This window comes from Lactuca serriola, chromosome 4 (genome assembly GCF_051521515.1).
Source record: "Lactuca serriola cultivar US96UC23 chromosome 4, Lser_US96UC23_V15, whole genome shotgun sequence".
In the NCBI taxonomy this organism is placed as follows: Eukaryota; Viridiplantae; Streptophyta; class Magnoliopsida; order Asterales; family Asteraceae; genus Lactuca; species Lactuca serriola.
The window spans coordinates 65,877,100-65,882,055 of NC_136411.1; the positions used below are offsets into that span (position 1 = coordinate 65,877,100).

At 37.3% G+C, this 4,956-nt stretch overlaps 1 pseudogene; it reads left to right on the plus strand.

The window, feature by feature from the left end:
* Positions 1-294: 294 nt before the first annotated feature.
* Positions 295-4,570, plus strand: LOC145098460 (calmodulin-binding receptor-like cytoplasmic kinase 2; annotated as a pseudogene).
* Positions 4,571-4,956: the final 386 nt, after the last annotated feature.

The window sequence follows — 4,956 nt, forward strand, 5'->3', positions numbered from 1 at the left end:
ACCACAAAAATGGCGATCCATATGGCAAAACGTTCGATGACTTATCCTCGAGGCATAGTAGAAGGTTTATTGGTTAAAATTGGAAAATTCATTTTTCCAATTGATTTTGTTGTCTTAGATATGAAAGAGGATGAAGATGTACCCATCATTCTTAGATGCCTACTACTCAATACCACCAAAGCCTTAGTATAAATTCGAGAGTCTAAGACTACATTATGAGTGGGGAAGGAGGAGATTACATTCAAAGTTGATGAAAGGTCCAAGAATTTAAGAGCACAAGGTGAAGTATTTCACATGGACAAGGTAAATGAAGATAATTATCTTGAAGAATTGGAAAAGCTGATGGAAGAAGAGTTGAAAGTTAGGAAGAAGCTAAAAATGATAGAGGAAGTGAAACCTATGAAGCCCAAAGCCTCAATTCCTATGATCTTTGAAGTTTTTACTTTTACCACACTAGAAGCTCGAGTTGAGGAGGCTAATGAAGATGAAGAATTTGGTTTAAGTGTAGAAGAGGAGAATCAAGATAGCAAGAAGACCAATATCGAAAAAATGGAGGTGGAATCGAAAAGCAAGGTAGCTGAAAACACTCAAGAAATAAAACACAAGTTAGATTCAAGCGCCAATTCGAGGAAGAAGGAAAATTCAAAGAAAGCTTATAGAAGTCGGGTTGCGGGGATACAAGAGGAAATGCCTCGAGATGAAGGAGAACATGGAGATTTTTCTCCCAACCGGCACAATGTAAAGTTGAAAGGAGTACGGCTCATGACTCCATCAAAAGAACCACTTCATGAGAGGCAACCCGAGCTCCGTTTGCATTTTTATTTCCTTTTCCTTTTTAGTTTATTTTATTTTCATTCTTTGATTTATTTCATAGGATTAGTAATTCTCTTCTGCTTAAATAAAGTGTGGGATCCAATTAGTAAGTGGTGAAAGTTTTACTATTTTTAAAGAAAACAAATTTGGATTTTTAACAAAATTCTGTACCCACGATGTGGCTTTGTATTGCCATGACGTGGGGATTTAAGTGAGTCCTGATTTCGTTTTCCAGTTTAAAACTCACGACATGACCTTTAGGAATCACGACATGACAAAGCAGGGACCAATTCCTTTATACTTAAAACAAAACCATTTGAACCTCATTTGTTTATACCACTTACGACATGAGAAGCACGAATTACTCCGCCCTTTGGTCCCCACTTTGATTGTTGGTTGCAATTTCTTGTTTTGTTCATAATTTCTTGTTTAATTCCAAAATCATGGTATGAATCTCCATCCATATCCTTTAATTTTTCTAATTTTATGCTTGAAAGTCAAGGTTCGACTTTAGCGTTCTTAGAGTCAAAATTCATGAATTCTTCTAAAAAATTGGGATTGCATGTGTAATTCTTAGCCTTGGTTTGTCTGTAGACAAAACCATATGGATGTATTTGGTTCAATGTGACGTAACCCATGAACAATCTCAGAAAGCTATCGCATCGATGTCATGAAGTGAAGCTTGGGCTTCTCGACGTGAAAACTGGACTTCATGCCCTTTCGTTTTTGTTGTGTTTAACTGCATTGGTTTGTTTTGCTTTTGCTTTTTTTTAGTACAATGGCACCTCGAAGAGAAAATTCTTAAGCACAAGGAGAGGTTGATGTCTCAAATCTTCACCCGCTTTATCAAGTCCCTCAAGACATTTCACATTATATCTTGAATAATTACACGAATTGGTTGGGTTGGTTGCACAACCGCGAATTTGCTATCGCCCCAATAACTAATTGGGCTTGGTTGAGTGGAGTTGGAGTGAGGGAGCAAGTGGAAAGGTATTGTATGAAAAGATACGAAGGGAATGGGTTTTTTTTGTATTTCATGCTTGGTGTAATTTTTTTATGATCCAAGAGACTGTGTATCGCGAACTGTCGGTTGAGTTCTTTTCTACAGTCAATTTTGAGGAGTGAAAGGTGGACCCGGCATACCCTTGGGAACTTCCATTATGCTTGGGTAGGGAGTATAGAGAGTGCAGCTTGGTGAAATTCGTGTGGACACTACAAGAAAAAGACCCTTTTACGACGCGCAAAACACGACGCTCTTTGATTTAAATTACACATTAGAGAGCGACATTCAAAAAGTGTCATCTCTTCAAAAATTTTAAGGATTTAGGTCGCGCATTACTGAGTGCCCTTAAATTAGTGTCTCATGTAAAAATATTAAAAACACGGAGGGCACCTATAATAAAAAGGGCGTCCTGTACAAATGTTGCTTTATAATTTTAATAAACGCGCGTTTCTGGGACTCCTTGATAGGTAAGGGGGAAACTAAATCCCCCAAAATTTTGAACACCCGCTTCCTCTTCCTCTCTACTCTCTATACCCGCCAAATCGCCTTCATTATCTCCCTTCTTTCTCTCTGCAAACCCCTTCCTCTCCGATCGACTTTCACTTCCTTCTATGTGCAAACCCTAATCAAACATAACACATTTGAAATAGTAATATCTTCTTTCACAAAATAGAAGATTGATCGAAGAATGATTTTCTTTTGATGAATCAGACATCACCAACAACAATAGCTTCCATCACAACTTGTGTTTGCTTTCAGACTCCACCGTTACAACATCGCACCACAACACCAGCCCTGAGCCACCACCATACTGCCTTCACAACAGCCCAGAACCACCACTACACCACCACAGGTCTTTCAACAAACCCTAAAAAGTCGCAATCAGTTGTCGCTCTACAGATTTAAGAGTTTTGGTTAACGTCTCTTATTTTAAATTACGATGCCAAACGCTTCCAAAAGTCATCATCCTCGGGGACAGCAGGTCAGTTGTTTTTGTTAAATCTGGGTTTATTTTGGGGTTATCTACTTGATTGGAGTTGAAAATCGTTCTCACTTGAAGCTGATCTCGATTATTATGTTGTCAAAAAGAAAAGTTCGATTTCATGCTTGTGTTGGTGAAATTGGTTATTGATTGTTTCATAGATTTATTATAGATTGCTATAGGAGAAACAACTTGATATAAATCACGATCTCCGACTATAAACTATCATAAAATTTGTGTTTTTGACAATTCCTTTCTGACCTAGCTTCTGAACTTCCTAAATATTGGTGTTTCTTCCTGAGTTATCCTTTGAAGATATTTCTAAGGCAACTGGAAATTTCTCTGCCTCAAATATAATCGGACAAGGAGGATTTGGTATCGTGTATAAAGTAACCTTGAAAAATGGATCCATCGTTGCTGTAAAGCGTGCAAAAAAGGTTGGATTTTCTATTAAATAGAAAACTAACACTGCCTCCGTAACAGAAATAAGATACATTTAGACCTTTTTGTTGGTAGCATAAATGCCAAATACCCTTGTAAACAAAGATTTATATCAATTTGTGACTAAATTGATCAATGCATTTACTTATGCTTCTTGTAAATCTAGTCTCAATATTAAGATGTTTCTGCTGCTTATTTCTTATGGCAGGACAATTTTGAAAGAGGGACACCAGTGGAGTTCAGAAATGAAATACAAACATTATCAAAGATTGAACATCTAAATCTTGTCAGATTCTATGGATATATAGAGCATGGAGAAGATCGTATGATTTTGGTAGAATACGTCGCCAATGGTACACTTCGTGAACATTTAGATGGTAAATCCATTACTTTCTTCAAAAGGGCAATTTCGTATTTTCACTTTGTGCATGAAGTTTATATGCATAGAATTGATCCTTTTCAGGTAAATGTGGAAGTGGCCTTGAAATTAGAGAGCGTCTGGATATCATGATCGATGTAGCTCATGTAATTACATATTTGCATACGTATACAGGTATCCTTCAGTTAACATTCTTGAAAGATTGAAATATCAAGAAGTCTTTAACAACCGGTTTTTCTTTTTCAGATCTACCAATAATCCACAGAGATATAAAATCATCTAATATACTGATTACGGATAAACTACGTGCAAAAGTGGCTGATTTTGGATTTGCACGAATAAGTGTTGAAGATCCAGGAGCCACTCATATATCAACTCAAGTGAAAGGAACTGCAGGGTAGTTGGATCCTGAATATCTGAGTACTTATCAGCTTACTGATAGGAGTGATGTTTACTCTTTTGGGGTTTTGCTTGTGGAGATGGTGACTGGAAGACTACCGATTGAGATAAATAAAGCTCCTAATGAGAAATTGACAACAAAATGGGTTAGTGTTTCTGATATTACAAATATATGTGTTCATTGATTAAAAAGCTTAAAAGGCAAAATGTGTTTGGTTGCAATGCAATGCAGGCGTTGCAGAGACTAAAAGGAGGGGAGGTGGTGTTGGCGATGGATCCAAAGCTAAGGAGGAATCCGACAGCTCTGATGGTGGTGGAGAAGGTGCTGAAACTGGCCAGATAGTGTCTGGCCCCCACCAGACAATTAAGACCCTCCATGAAGAGATGTGCAGAGATCTTGTGGAGAATCAGAAAGGATTATCATGAGTATAGTGAGGTCATGGAGGCTGCAAATCATTCTGTAAAAGTGCCACCTCAAATGGCTGTCAGGAAGAATCGCATTGAATTCTTTGGGATTGAAGAAAGCACCAACCAAAGATTTCAATCTGCATGATTGCTGATATTGAAATTGTGTAAAAAGAAAGATGGTTTTTTGTATGTAGAGAGGATATATATTTGATTAAGTTTTCAGAAAGAAACAGTTCTTTTAAATATTTTTTAGTTTTTTTTTTGTCATTTTGTGGCTTGATAAATTTGATTAAGTGGCTAACCTATTTTTCATTAGGTTCATGTATTGGGTGCTGGTGATTTTCAGGTGGGCAAGATTGAAGTTCTCAGGGATCATAGAGCTGATGATATCAGATTCAATATTTTTGGCATTCCCACTTATTGTGCTAACCAGCGTGAGGTTGATACTCATGTATCAGATCATTAATGCAATCATGAGTGGGAGAGATGTTCTTGTGATCATGGTTGCTGGTGGAGGCAAAAGTCTATGCT